At 41.2% G+C, this 14,986-nt stretch overlaps 2 non-coding genes across 2 annotated transcripts; both read right to left on the bottom strand.

Annotated features, from left to right (window-relative positions):
* Positions 1 to 4,891: 4,891 nt before the first annotated feature.
* On the bottom strand, positions 4,892 to 4,964 carry Trnat-ugu (transfer RNA threonine (anticodon UGU)). Its single transcript has one exon. It is a non-coding gene; the product is annotated as a tRNA-Thr (tRNA).
* Positions 4,965 to 8,088: 3,124 nt separating this feature from the next.
* Trnat-ugu (transfer RNA threonine (anticodon UGU)) lies at positions 8,089 to 8,161 on the bottom strand. Its single transcript has one exon. It is a non-coding gene; the product is annotated as a tRNA-Thr (tRNA).
* Positions 8,162 to 14,986: the final 6,825 nt, after the last annotated feature.

Genomic DNA, 14,986 nt, shown 5'->3' with positions numbered 1-14,986 from the left:
CGTCTTGTCCAGTCAATTTCCTCGTAAATTCCGACATTTTGGGAACTTTGAAACGGAACACCTTGAACGGGTTCGCTCGCGTGGCCCGACGGTGACATATTGCATAATGCAGTGCAGCAACACATTGTGATGCATGAAGAGAGATGCACAACGAGGCGCCAACGGTGAACGTTGGCGTCCTCGATGCAGCGAGTTCCGATTCTTCCGCGTGAATCGATTGTCGAAACTGTATCGAGAATTGAAATTCTTTTTGACAACTGCGCGTTCCATGCTTCTCAGTTATATTAAGCTTCCGAATAGTTTGAGTATTACGTATTATTTATAGAACTAAGGAGGATCACGTTCGCTTTTGTGCATCAACGTTTCCGATATTTTTAAACAACAAAACCTCCGTTAGAGAAAACATGTACGCTTACGAAAAGACGCGATACCATGTGCTCGATCTTGATATTGTTAAGCCATGGAAGTCCGAGATAGAGGTAGTTTTCTCTGTAATTCTTGGGAATGGAAGTTTAAAAGGTACCACACCCTTTTACCTTCGGAAATGGTTTATCCGTACTCGTTTCTACGTTACGAAAACAAGAGAAACTAAAAGCACGATCGGATCATATTTCTCGTCGAACGATTAGCTGCTCGATTTAATAAACGCCGCGAATAAATTATACGGAGCTTCCGCCGGTCGCGCGTTGTATCAATAAAATTCTGCTCGTTTCTGGTCGACGGTGCGTTCGATAGCGTGTTTGATAACGCAATATTGCGCGCGATAGTGTTTACCGGCGATACTTGGTCGACTGTCATGTTTGATGTACGCCGATGACGCGCGACATTCGGGTAATTATAAGTCTCGTCACGAGACGCTGCACGCTATTTTGTCGTAATAGTATCGGGGAAGTCGCGACGACAAATTTAACAGCGGCTGCGAGCGAAACCGTGCTAACTCGTCTTGGGGAATTAATAACGTTGTGGTATCTCCTAATGAAGGTTTTCAACGCATGCTCGACGAAGCTTCCGTTGAAATTTAATGGTTCGTGTTTGTATAAATTTTCCCATCGAGGAACGCGAATGCGACCTCGCCGCTGAGGACTTTGGTAGACCGTGGAGATCACGGGCGCGAATAGCAAATACGAATTTTGGGAGATACGTAGAGGAGTCCCGAATGGGCCTTTAGGGACTTTAAATTGTATCAGGTCATCCCATAAGTAATATCGCCTCTTACGTTACTGTAAAAAATACCTTTTCCGCAGTTTGGTGATGTATTTATCGAAACAGACGGATTCTGATGATTTTTTTTTTTTTTTTAATTTTTAAATTTAAAATCTGAAGGACACTGCCATGTAACTAAATCAATTTATTTTTAAAGGTTTAAAACGGAGATTTCCTCAGCACACGTGCAATTCTTCTGCAGAGGATCATAATTGCCTATTCTACGCAGGATTAATATTCCATGGACGAGCTTTCAAGCAGTTTTACCTTGAAAATTTGATGAAAGTAAATGACATTTCGGGTCCACCAACCTGAATACGTAGTTTCCCCTCGTACAGTGATCAAATTCTCCTTCGACCGCTTCCCAGCGTTCTCCTCCCTTCTTTCAGGATCCTCGTAGGTAAATCGAACTGGATCAGTCCCAATTACACGATTATACAGTCTCTATTCACGCACGATAATTACTGTTTTAACGGTGGAACGCTGGACAGTGAATTAGATCGGTGAAAGATAAATCAACGGCAGGCCCGATCAATTCATGACGAGATTCCGAGCATTTCGATAAATTGTCGGACAGCCGTGCCTGGATATTGTGAAATTGCTTTGACACATTTCCTACCATTTGGCCAGAGCCTCCTGCGCGTTGGGAATCGATAAATCAACCGATAGATAATGCACACGGACAGACGCAACGTATGCTCACCTTGTTCGTCAACTCTACTCGTTGTTTCTGGTCGGTGATTCATCTATGTTAATTCCCCATCAATTTCCAACGGATAATGCCTTCGCGCGAGACGTGTTTATTCCTGGCATTTAATACAGAGACGGTAGATCGAATCCCTAACGCTTTCATGGATATATTAAGCGCGAAAACAATTATTACGGGAGTTGATTTATTCGCCCGTCGAATTACCGCGGAGAGTTACGTGTACGGTATTTATTTTAAAGTGATCGGTGAAAAACGTTGACCGAGTTACGGATCTCGTAGGACTCGCTGAAATTAGTGCTTCTGTGTCACCTGGATGCGAGTACAAGTCGGAAACTCTTGAGAGCAGCGGGAAAGGTACATTTTTAGCTTGATGTGCTGTTTTATCTTACTTATCCATATGTTAGAAATTTTAGGGTAGAGATTTTATTTAGGGTTGGAGTCAGTGCTATAAATTCGCAGATAAAATATTTCATCGCGAGAATCGTCATTTTCCTCCGCAATCGAGATTGTTCCAATTCTCTGCGCACGCAACATCTACGCATTTCGAATCAGAGCGCAATATTTCCACGAGAGAAACAGACCAATACCCCAGCGATCACGCAAACTTTTACGACCCGATGATATCACGGAATCAGCATCCAACAGAAAGATCAAGCGAAGGTCGACGATCCCGCACCACGGAACCTGTTGACATTGATCGTCTATTGAACGAACGGACGTTCAGCTCTCAGTCTCAGTTATTCACTTAACCGTGATCGCATCAGGGATGTTTATGAAAGACGAACGAAAATACGGTCGCGATGACGCGAAATTGAGACGGGAATGAAGTCACGCGTCAATTTCGTCGCGTTAAGTGTCCTACTTTCCTGTCGGCGTTCATTTAGATTTATCGAAGAGCATCTTCACGGTGAACTCTTCAACTGGATGCAGCACTATGCCATAGTTCGTCGAGCAAACGCGTAGAATCGCGTCACGTAATTCCACGATGAAACGGGAACGGGTAGAAAACTCGATTCGAGCGTTCTGGTCTCGCCAGTGGGAGATTATATGTAGTATAGGGGTGTGGGAGAAATGCTTCTTCTGGGTGCAGGAGGTGCAAATAATTCTAGGTTTATTAGTATCATGTACTATGTTTATTAGTCATCGATGGACTGTGGGTGTCGATGCATTTATGGCAAATTGAGGTATTGGTAAATGTAGGAGAATGTACATATATTCATGAAACATAAATAATGTACAAGTTGTACATGTTATACGTATTAAACGTAATGCGCACCTTATACCATTTAAAAGAGAAGATACACCTTTCGTTTAAGTTTCGATTCATTTTCTGTATCAATAAAAATATGACACGCAGTCTAGCCTTTAACATACAAGATAAATTAATAAGGAGTTAGCTTTGTCCACGCGTGGCAAGTTTTTCTGTTTCATCGAATGTATTTCTCTCAAGTTTTCTTGAAACGCTCTTATTTTTTGAAAAGTGTGAGACAGTGGTACTCCTACCACGCGACTCGTTCGGACAACTGAGCAAGCAATGAAAATTTAGTCTTCTGATGAGTCCACGCGGTTTATTTCCGCGGTCGTTTTGAGCCCAGACTCGAGGTATGCGCTCGAAAGGTAGCCTCGCTTGCTTTGCGTTCTCGACAAACATTAATTTACGGAAAACCGGCTCCAGCGGGACAAAAAAACAAAGGGAACGCGCTTCATTAAAATTTACTCTCCGTTCTCGAGGCGAGATAGAAAAATTTCCTACTGTTATTCGTGTCGGAGTTGATATCAGCGCTGTTCTATATGAAAATTGGTCTGAATTTTTCGAAAAAAAAAAAAACTCCCTGCTCTCCTTCAAATAAGTCGATAAGCTACGGTCTCTATTTTCATCATTATTTCGATTACAAATAAGTTACACACCCCTGTATATAGACCTACTCGCTCCAAACTAAAGAGGGGGTGGGTAGCTTCCTTAGACTGCTAATCGATTTTCCGAATCTTTATTGTTTATATTTATCGCGTACACTCTGTTTTATTTTAAAGTTTGTCTCCCTTGAAAGGTAGAGAGTCTGTCCTCTTTTACCCCTCTTTAGAAACGTCCATGTCTCCGTGTACAATTCCCCAAAAGGCATATAATTAATTGCGAATTACGTCGAAACAATGCGTGTGTAATAGTGTTCGGTACGTTGCTCCTGAACGAGGACAAAATTTTTGCCAGGCCAGCAATCGTTTCACCTCTTGTTTGCGGTGAAGTTCGAGTGCGAGGGTTCGCAGAACTACTGACCACGGATGCATCGCGCACGTTTTATCGCGGGGTGATCGATAGGGGTGGATCGGTGGGAGAAGAATTTCTGCGAGGACAGGGAGAAATTCAGTAAACTGGCGCAAATATTTGTACACGCGATTGTCCTAATTCAGGAGGGGCATTAATTGCATTCGAAATCGCTGGTAGAAACTTGCGTGAATTTCGTTGTGACTCGAGAGTCGGATACGTGTTGTCATAACGGTTTCATATGCTCGGCAACATTTCACCATGGTAACTAGCAATATATTACACGTAGTAATTTGTGCGTCCTGGACTTGTTTATCGTCTCGACAAAAGTATAGTAATTGGATGAACGATGTACCGCTGGTGCGTTGAAATTTTATCAATTTGTATCATGATTGGCTGAAGATAAGACAGTAGAAGAGAGAGAGAGAGAGAGAGAGAGGGGGGGGGGTCAAAATTGTTCAATCAACACTAGAATATTTTCTGTGACTAATGGAATAATACTTTCTTTTTTAAACCTGTTTGAATTCTTTCCGCGAACAGCGCTATAATCTTGTTCCACACTGAATCGATAACGTTGCATTCGACACTGAAATGGTACAAGACTTCTACATGCTAATATTTATCACAAAAATGATAAATTTAATACTTTTTGTATCGTAAATGTGTTATATTAATTGTTCATTAATTTTTACGCAAAATATAAGTAAGAAAAAAGAAACTGCCCCCAGAGAGATTTGAACTCTCGACCCCTGGTTTACAAGACCAGTGCTCTAACCCCTGAGCTATGGAGGCTTACGATTTCCATTTTTCTTGATACTGTAGAAGAACCTGACACTCGGTTTCCTCAGAAACAATTTGTTTATAAACAATTTTAATGAGTCACGAGACATTTGTACGAGTTAATATCAAAATAATTTGTAATTATAGATATACATCTCCTGAATTGGTAATTTTCATCGAATATATAATTTCATTAAAGTAACGAACAAAGATTTGACGTTAACTAAATTGTATCTATTATTCAGCAACTAACCATTCACATCATTATCTCAGAATTTTGCATTTCATCTAATATAATCATGGACATAATATTTTCCAGGACGTTTAATTATAACGTTCAACAACGGATAGTTCAACCGGTAATTGAAAGCACCGCGGAGTTTCTGATTTGATTACATGTAAATAATGATTAGAACGGGAATATTCATGAAATCATGTACGGTCAACAATTGCGTGTATTGTTATTTGACAAACCTAATAACAGCGTATAACAATTAAATCGCGACAGGATTGATGGGAATCGCGCACAGCAAATTGTACATCGATCTTGTTAGCGATTACATAATTACTAATTACATTATTGCATGGCAATTACTATAGCGTTCAACGATGATAATGTTATCTAAGCAAATCCTAGCGACGCGACTGATTTATTATGCATGCGCTATGCGTCATGCGCAATTTCCTCGTCTTCGAATTACACGCGTACTTGGATGTTTTCGATTTTTATTCTTTTGGTCAGAAGAAGTAAATTGTAATGACATTATCATTATCCGAATTAATTGTCTCTCAACGAGCAATGAGTATTAACTGTGTCACATTTACTTACGCAAGATGCTATTCATTCAAACTGTTCATTCTGGAATAGTTGATTCCCATCAAGTTCGGAATATCCAAAGATATCATTAAGATATTTTTATTTTTATTTTTCAACAAGCAACAATTTCTAACTATATTACTTTTACTTTCAAAAGAAGCTGTCCATCCTGTCGATGGCAATTATTACTCTCGCAACCCAATCAAACATCGAACCGAATCACTTTCTCCTCTTAAATGATCCTAACCTTTCAAAAAATATAAAAACAAACCTTCTCGTGGCATGGTTCACCCCTCTGAGAAATTTTTCCCCAGGGTAACCGAGAGCCAGGATGGCTCCCGGGTTCGTGAATGTTTAATTCGATAAACGCAGAAGGAAACGGGCCAGTCTCTGGTCGAGGTAAGTTCCCGTGCAAACAAGCATCGTGCAGTTGTTGCGCAATGTCTGCAAATCGAGTGAAGCACCCTGCGAAGCCCTTCCCCCGCCTCGGTGTTCCATTTTTGCCGTGTTTAATCGCCACGTACGGCTCCATGGACGAGCAAAAGCCCGGCCCGGAGGGTCGAAGGGTGGAAAAGGCTGGAGGCAAGGGAGTAAGGGCGGCTTGGAAGGAAAAATGGGAACGAACGGATCTGCGGAGTGCCATAGCTTGGGAAGCCAAATGTTTGCGGACAAATCGTCGTCGTTTTCGACGGGGGAAAATCAACAAACCGTTCCTGTCCGGCCCTAATCCACCGAGCGATGAAAATCGTTCTGCACGCGCGGACACGGTCCTCCGTTGGACGATATAGGATCCGTGGATATTGTCTGGCTACGGCCAAGGACACGGTATCCGTTTCACTTCTGCGGTTTCCTGCGTTCGAGGGAAACGCCGAACGGGCAATCTAATTTAAGAAAATTCGCAGTTTATAGGTAGCGAGAAACACGTGCAGTGAGAAGCTAAACGGAATCGATCGCACAAATTTTTATAAAAAATATCTACTATTATTAGACTGCGGATTTTTGTGCATTTGCACGGGATTTGAATGTGCAAGAAATTACAAAATCTAAACAGTATGCGATAATATAAAGAAAAGTGTGGCTACAGGTTCGTTAGATTAATATCAGAGCGAAGCAAGAGAATCTTTCGTTTTCGACGCCGTGGAAAGAAAATTAACGCGAATTTCACTTTAATTTCTACCCACGTATCAGAGACCACCGGCTCGTTGGGAGAAACTGGACCGAATCCGCTGGATTCCCGCGAAACTGCGTTATACGCTCGATATTAAATTAATCCTTAACGCGGAACGTTGTAATCAAGCTTCGATACTAATTAATGTTTTATCGGGGCGAAGTCGGTTTACAGTGTTTCTATTATTGTTCGCGATGGGACTGGAATTTTTAATTAACAAGTGGTACATTTTATTTATGAAATACTCTATAGTGCATCAGTTTATTTAAGTCTAGATTCGAGACTCCGTAATGAATTTGAATAATTGTAAATATTATAAATATACGTTGACCTGTGTTAGAATCACGATGGATGATAACGACGCAAACAGAAACTCTGAAAATGAAATTCTAGCGCTGATCTCGTTAAACAGACCCAAAAAATAACAAGTATTTCGCGAAATGTCTGACTGCTGTTCGACGCATAAGGGAACGCGATGTACATACCCACTACTTGTTAAATTTATCATACAAAATGGTAATACCGTGGCCGTGCTCTGAGCGATCAAGTTTCAACGCGAGCCGAACAATGCATTTCGAAATTCCCTGTAATTTCTAGCACGTATCGCTGGTATATAGAAGACCTTTATATTATCGAGCAAACTGGGCTCAGACGAGAGTCTTACAACAATGCTAAAGCACTTTGCGCCAAAGTAACTTACAATTCAACTTTCCTGGCTTTTGTTACTCGAATTTATCGATTCCCTATCCCGTTACTCCTTCGGTGCTGCTACCACCTACGACGCGAACAAAAAGATTCACTTAATTTTCTCGTTACAGGGCTCCCTCCATTCTATCGAAATTGAAAATTGAGACAGAAGATCTACGAGTGGAATAAAGATATAAAATGTTGGAACAGTGATCGCGCAGTTTGTTATTTTTTATTACTTGGAGAGGAATTAGTTGGAGGTCTTGGGAATTTTTGTACCAAAAAACAATTATTTTCCAAAGCTGTTCGTATTCGAATAAAACTCATCTGGACGCCATAGCGTAATAGCCACGTTTTATTTTATTTTTATGTACAATTTCAGTTTGCATAGTTTTCTTATCGCCTAACGTATACGACCCGATAGTATCAGCAAAATTACGAAAGGCAGGATCGTGAAAAAAACTTGCCTCCAGAGAGATTTGAACTCTCGACCCCTGGTTTACAAGACCAGTGCTCTAACCCCTGAGCTATGGAGGCGGTTGAAGTTTTTTTTTCTTTTTCACCTGCGGATATGTCCAGGCTCTCCGCTGCTCAATTTCTCGATATATCGCGTTCCCCTTTTTCCACCGCGTTTATATTTCCTGTCCACGATTACCTTTTTGTTCGAAGAGAGAAAAATAAAATGGTGGATTAAAGCGGATTAACTCTAATGAAACTCATTTAATTCAATCTCTTTAATTGATTCCCTTTGATTACATAGTTTTATTATCAGGAATGTGAACCATCGGTATCTTAATTCGAAGAGCTATTCGTATAAACGAATATGCAATATTGTGATTGATTCTTGGTGGTTCTAAAAGTTCTCTTTCATTTTTAACTGATATATATATATTTCTAATGGGTATCTCAGTGAAACAGGATTAGCAGGATTATTTTTCCATTTATTTTCAAAGTACAATGGAGGAACCTTTGAAACTTTTGTTGTATAAAATATAAATTTTCCTTCTATTTCTAATCGCTATGTATTTTTTCAAATTTCACGTTTCGCTGTTTACAACGGTACTTTCTATCTTTTATCTCATCAAAAAAAGACTAGAAGGACGATTCTCCCACTGGTTTCTAAAGTACAATAAAAGAGCCCTCCCTATTCAAAATAAGCAGTGCCTCCCCCCAGGCTCTGAGCAAGGAATAAGAAATGGTAAGCGGTAATTTCCATATTACCCGGTTGATGTTTCGCGCCGATGGAGATTTCAGTTACTGGCTTCGCACAACTTTCATAATCCTTCGAAGCCAATCATTTCAGAAACGATTAATCTGTCCCTGTCGTTCTCTTTTGTGCGCGTATGTAATTGGAACTGTTATCTACAACGTGGTCTTATTGCGTTTTATCACTGCTACAGCGAAACGCTGGTGTTTTGATATTACGCAAGCTGACCTAGTAGCCGAGTATAGTGTAGAAACAGATGCTTATCATGTGAGAATTATGGCGAGCGGAGGGAAGCATTGGAATACAAAGAAGAAAGGTCCTCCAGCGGAGGAAGCGAGCTTGCCAAGGATATTTCAAGGTTAAACATATTCCTTCGGTTTTTTCGTAATCATGTTTTAAATGACTTGCAGAATTTGCAAATAGAACAGTGATTTTAGTATGCTAGAACAAGAAATAAAAGATATTGATGCTTCAATATTTTCCGAGACACCGGAGGACTTCAAACCGGAGTCGAAATGTCGAAGACTAATTTAATAAATAGATAGGTAATTTATTCCTTGCGATTTCGTACGTAAGGAAGAACTTCGGTGTACATGCGGACTAATTTACTAAAATTACGTATTTACCATACTATAGACCAAACATGGGCTGTAAGACATCGAAGGCTTTGTAATAATCAAAGTCGAAACATTCAAACTTTGACTAGCTAAATACTGAAAACACGTGACGTCACAGATTCCTGGAAATCACTCAAGTGTTTTCCGTCCGCTCTATTATACCATTTCTTAGAATTTTTCAGTTAGCACCACGTCAAAATAAACAAAGTCGACATACAGTCGAGTGGGCATTCCTACACCAGCAACCGCGATTGTTTTTGTCACGATCATACGGTTTCCCATCCCCTCTACTGTATCCTTGTTTCCATACCTGGTCAAAGGCTAATGAAAGCCATTTCTTAGAAATTTTCGTTCATTCTCACGTCGAAGTAAACGAGGTCGACACGCGATCGTTCGGTTACCGTGACATTTGCTCGCAAACACAAATCTCGCGCAAATCTCACGCAATATGCGTTTCGGCTCCTGCTGGAACATCTTCGTCGCTAATCGACTTTCGAGGGCTCCTGCTTGGATTCTTCTGGGTCGAGGAAAGGACATGTAACGTTGGTCTTTAAAGTTAACTGTAATGGCGGGTAGAAAAAGCAGCCGCAGATGTTTCGAATGTGAATTTTCCTTTGCTGAAAGCCATCGCGACAGGGCACAGGGAACTTCCGCAGTTTCAACGCGACTAATAGGAGTTGGGTGGAGTTCCAGAGGCGGTTGGCTCCGAGTGGAAACCAAATTGCGAAAAAGGGAACTGATGATATTGCACCTGGTAGCTTGATAATTGCCAGGGGAGAGTGAGTGTTTCTATTTCCATGATCTGCGTTTTATTAGATGGATAGTTTCGGAACTGAGATAATTTTGATTTAGACCATTCGAGAGTCTGAGTTAGGGTAAATTAGTTTGCTAGGTATTTTCGAGTAAAACTGTTCTCGTAATCAAAAAATAAGACCAAAATTCTGTCTTGAACATTCCTTTGGATATTCAACGCGGCAATCTTATATCATTTCGAGCACGTTCCTCCGTTTCCGAATAACCATATAGAATGGGTACCGATCTATCGTCGAACACCACTTGGAATCTCAGGAGCTCGTTGCAAGACTGTTTGCGGCAGTAAATTAATTCTAGAGTAAATTACGAGCTCATGGCGTTATACCAGCCAGCACAATGTATTTACTCCCATTAGGAGGCCTAAATCGAGACAGCGAGAACTGGAATGTGTCATAGAACGTGGTGGATGACGATAACAGTTTGGATTAATTGCATGGTCAAGTGTGTTTGCTGTTACACGCGTAACAAGCGTGTTCCGCGACCCCACGAAACAGATCACTGGGATCGAGACTAACAACGGTGCAGAGAGTTGCATAATTGGCAATCATTGGCAAGTTTACAACCTGACGGGGTGGTAGGGTGCGAGACGTGGACATTATCGACGAACCTGAGAATCCAGGAAATTAAAATCCTCCGGGGGATAATTAGTCTGTCTGTCACGAGCCCTCGTTCGTCTTGCGCAATGCTCGACGTTTGCCTTTTCCGACCTGTCTCGCCCGTAAGAAATTCAATCTGCACAACTGGGACGTTGCGTAAAAGAATATTTTTCGTCGGGGTTGAAATACGGCCGCGGAAATTTCTCGAGACGGTCCGTACGGGAATTCAAAGACGCTCGACGTTGATTTGTCGAACTAGAGCTGATTGCAACGGCTCTTTATCGTTTAGTTTTAGTTTGGAAAGAGTACAGATATTGGGTGACGATGGTTTACGATTCCTGGCAAATTGTAATATTCACGAATAGACAGTTGATTTTATACATTTATGACGTACAGTAATATATGTTGAATATATTTTACTTTTAATGTAATATAATATACATTTAATATAATAATAAGTTTTGCATAGGTGCACGTGCCTTGTGGTTATATTTAGCGTATATTTATTACATTGGCTTACACGATGAATGCGTAATATCCGCAGTCTATTCGTGGATGAAAAATAAAGCTGCACGTAGCAATTGCATATTTCATGAAAGGTGCATTTAAATAATTGCACCAGTATTCTTGAGCTTGTACACGCTAACGTTTATTAGAAAGGCATCGTGTTCTATTAGTAGATGGCAGAGATACCCCGTGACAGTTTCGAAAGAGCAGGTATCGAGTGCCGCAGTCAGGGTGATTAATGGATGTACAGACTCATCTATTATCTTAATGACTTAACACTTGAACCAACACTGTAACGTCTCGCCAAAGAGAAAAAGTCCAATAAAGTTCACAATCGTGTACTCTCGAGCTGGCTCTTACTTGGACAAATTGCTACCTCGATTCGCGTTTCGATTAAAATTTTATTGCTTCAACTTTGCAAGGTTTCGAGTAACAGTTAGAATTACTGTAACATATTTATCAGTTTCGAATGTAGTAGACGGAACATTCGACGCAGTGGGATTTTTCGTTTAAAATGGCGCCTATTTAAAACACGAATTAATACATTATTAAGTAGCGTCTTCAGAAATTGAAAATACTGCTGCATTTAAGCAACGTGAAACCATCCGGATGAAATAAAAAAAAAATGGCAGAAATCTAGTGGTTTTTCGTAAATGAATAATACAGACGAAGGCCTGCAAACAGCTGCAGTATAAAAATAAGGAAGCATCTGAACGAAATTACAAATGTCCAACACGAATACCTACAGTTACCAGCAGTAATAATTAAAACCAGACCTCGGGATGACGAAGCGTGATCCACAAGAATCCCCGCAGAAATTCAATACGTTTCCCCAAGTGCCAAAGAACCAAAGTACCAAGAAAAAGGGGAAGAGAAAGGCGGAGGATGCCACCGTTCCGTAAATCCATGAGATACTTATCGAAGATAATCGCAAGGGATCGACGTTAATTCGCCGCCTCCCCTAATCGCGTTAATCCGTGATTGCGCTACGAGTCCTTTCCTCCGCGGATATTTTCCGGATGGGGGAACTCGCCAGTGAATTATACGGCGGCTCTTTCACGGTATTTTTGCCCCATTTCCGTGACGCCCCCGATCCCGTGCTCGTGTTTCATGATTAATGGATGTAGGAAGGTTTAGTATAGGGGTTTGAAAGCGGGAGGGAGAAAAATGCAGCAAATGGCTCCATTCCGAGTGGCAGGGTCAACAGAGGAGATACCGGAACGCGCGAAGTCGATTATTGCAGGCATTCTCGAAGGCACGCGGAAATCGATACCTAATTATCAGCCGAGACACCACACACGAACTGCTGTGGGAATTTCCTTGCCCTAGGTCCACGAGACCCAGCTATTTCGTGCATGTACCTTCGCCTGTTCGGATTATCGAGGAACGACCCGGTCGACTGGATGGGCTTTGATCATTTATCGGGGCCTCGTGACGACGTAGCCTACTTCGGCTCGGGGGAACCGTTGTTAATTATTCGCCATTTATGACAAAACAGTCGGAAAGTCCGCGACAGGTTACAAGTACCCCTCGAGCCATCGAAGATATTGTTTCATGCATTATTCGATTTAGTTCCACGTAAGATATTTTTGTAATTAACCGAAAGAAAGTGTTTTTAAGACGAATCCATTACCACGATGGAAATAGTTACAAATGAACGTCGATAGGTTCAGCGTTAAAAAGGCTGATTGCCCGACAAGGAGCAGCTCGGAGACAAAGGCTCGTTCCGGTATTAATTACTCGAGTGGATCACTCGATCGTTCGAAGACGAGAAGGAGTTGAACGACTGTTAAACGCGGATCTTCGTTCTCCATTTATCCGCGGACTGGTTTACGGCACTTTTATGGTGTACTTGTCGGCCAACAACTTCATATCGATTGCAATTTATCTGTATAATCCGGGAACGGCGTGTTCGGAGCAGCGGACGTCTGATGCACAAAGAGAGATCAGACAAACGCTAATTGCTTTTTCAGTATGAACCTCTGCCAAGTTACGTGTTTCTTGTCCGCGAGGGTTGGGACGAAGACGGAAGACATTTCCATCCGTTAATGCCAAAATTTTAATTAAATCCCTGCCGTAGCGTGTTTTGTAGTTGTCATCGATTTACGTTGCCATGGCTGGAATTTGGATCTTTAATTACGTATAGCAATTGCCTGAACTGTAATTGTTCAAACAAAATACACGTTGGCTCCATTATTTATGGAACGGAGCGCTTCCGGTATCTAATTGCATTCGTTTCGAGGTAAAACAGAAACGAAATACAAATCGGAAAGCAAAAATTGTCGTGTGCGTGTACTTAGCACATCGTAGGTCATTGGAATATTCAGAGGCTCTTTAATTACATCGTGGAAAGGGTTCTTTAGAAAGGGCTTCGATATTTATTTTGTTAACCCCTTGAAGCTTGAGGGATGAATTTTAGTTATTTTGTTCTAATCGAATACACACAAATCAAACCAGTTTTCATCTGTGAATATGTTGTCTCATTTTAGTGTTGCGTACATTTTAATTCAAAGAGGTACTGTGATCATAAGTGATGATAATTTTGATGTAAAGGTAAACCTACGCATTTTCGTTAATATCCCACAAGAGGTTAACCACGCATCATTCATTTTAATATCACGCGAGATATTTTCGCATTTAATTGAAAAAACTTTCACTTACTCCGGGTGTGTTTTATTAAAAATAAAAAAATCCTGAAGGCCCCATTCGGAGAATACTTTGTAGCGAATGAGGTGCTAAGTAGGCAGGGCTCGTTTCTCCCATGAAAAGGCGGGCATCGGTGAAATACGCAGAAAGGTGGGTAGAAAATACCCCTTAGTCGCGCAGCACGTGACTTATGGCAGCCGTACGTATATCGTCAAGAACACTGCAGTTCCGGTGGCGTAGGAAGCGTCGAGTGCGGAATATAAACTTTAACGGATAGCTTCTACCACGGTTACCGTCTACCAGGGGTGATCTAGGATCTCTGTCCTGTTCTTGCAGCTTCTTGTCCGCGATCCTCGTCCCAGATAGACCGTTTCACCGCGCCGACCATTGTTCCGGGGACGTGTCACAGCTTTTTACGCAGGAGCGGCCGAGTCGCGATGCCCACGGCTGCAAAATCACATGTCTGCGGCGACTCGCCATGCAAATCGTCCAGGTATACGATTCTCAGTCCTTAGGAGGAGTTTGAAATTGTTCAGGGGTGGTTCGACTCGTAGAGATAGATTTCAAAGTCTGTAGACAATAGGGAATTTAAATGTTTAGCTCTCGGTGTCGAATAATGGAAGGATTTCTATTGTTTTTTTCTATTGTTTAAACACTCGTAAACTTGTTTCGAACGGTTTATCGAGATTATCGTTGGTATCGAGAGCGATAATCGTGCACGAAATTAATCGCGTGCCTCTGTATTCGATCCTTTTTAATTCTAGAAGAATATTAAATATATTTATTTAAATTAAAGTCGTAAATGATCGAATATAAAGAAGCACGGAATTAATTTCCATTACGTATTTACTTAAATGTCACAGTAGTTGCATCATTCCTCGCCAAGGATTATTATTTACGTGTTATTCAATGCAATATCAGGGTGTGATTTGTGCATTCCATCCTCCTACGCAATTTATCATCGTGTCTCCGCAAT

The sequence above is a fragment of the Hylaeus anthracinus genome, unplaced genomic scaffold (genome assembly GCF_026225885.1).
Source record: "Hylaeus anthracinus isolate JK02 unplaced genomic scaffold, UHH_iyHylAnth1.0_haploid 12002, whole genome shotgun sequence".
NCBI classification, from domain to species: Eukaryota; Metazoa; Arthropoda; class Insecta; order Hymenoptera; family Colletidae; genus Hylaeus; species Hylaeus anthracinus.
The sequence above is the reverse complement of the archived record's forward strand: the minus strand, read 5'-3'. Positions and strand labels throughout refer to the sequence as shown.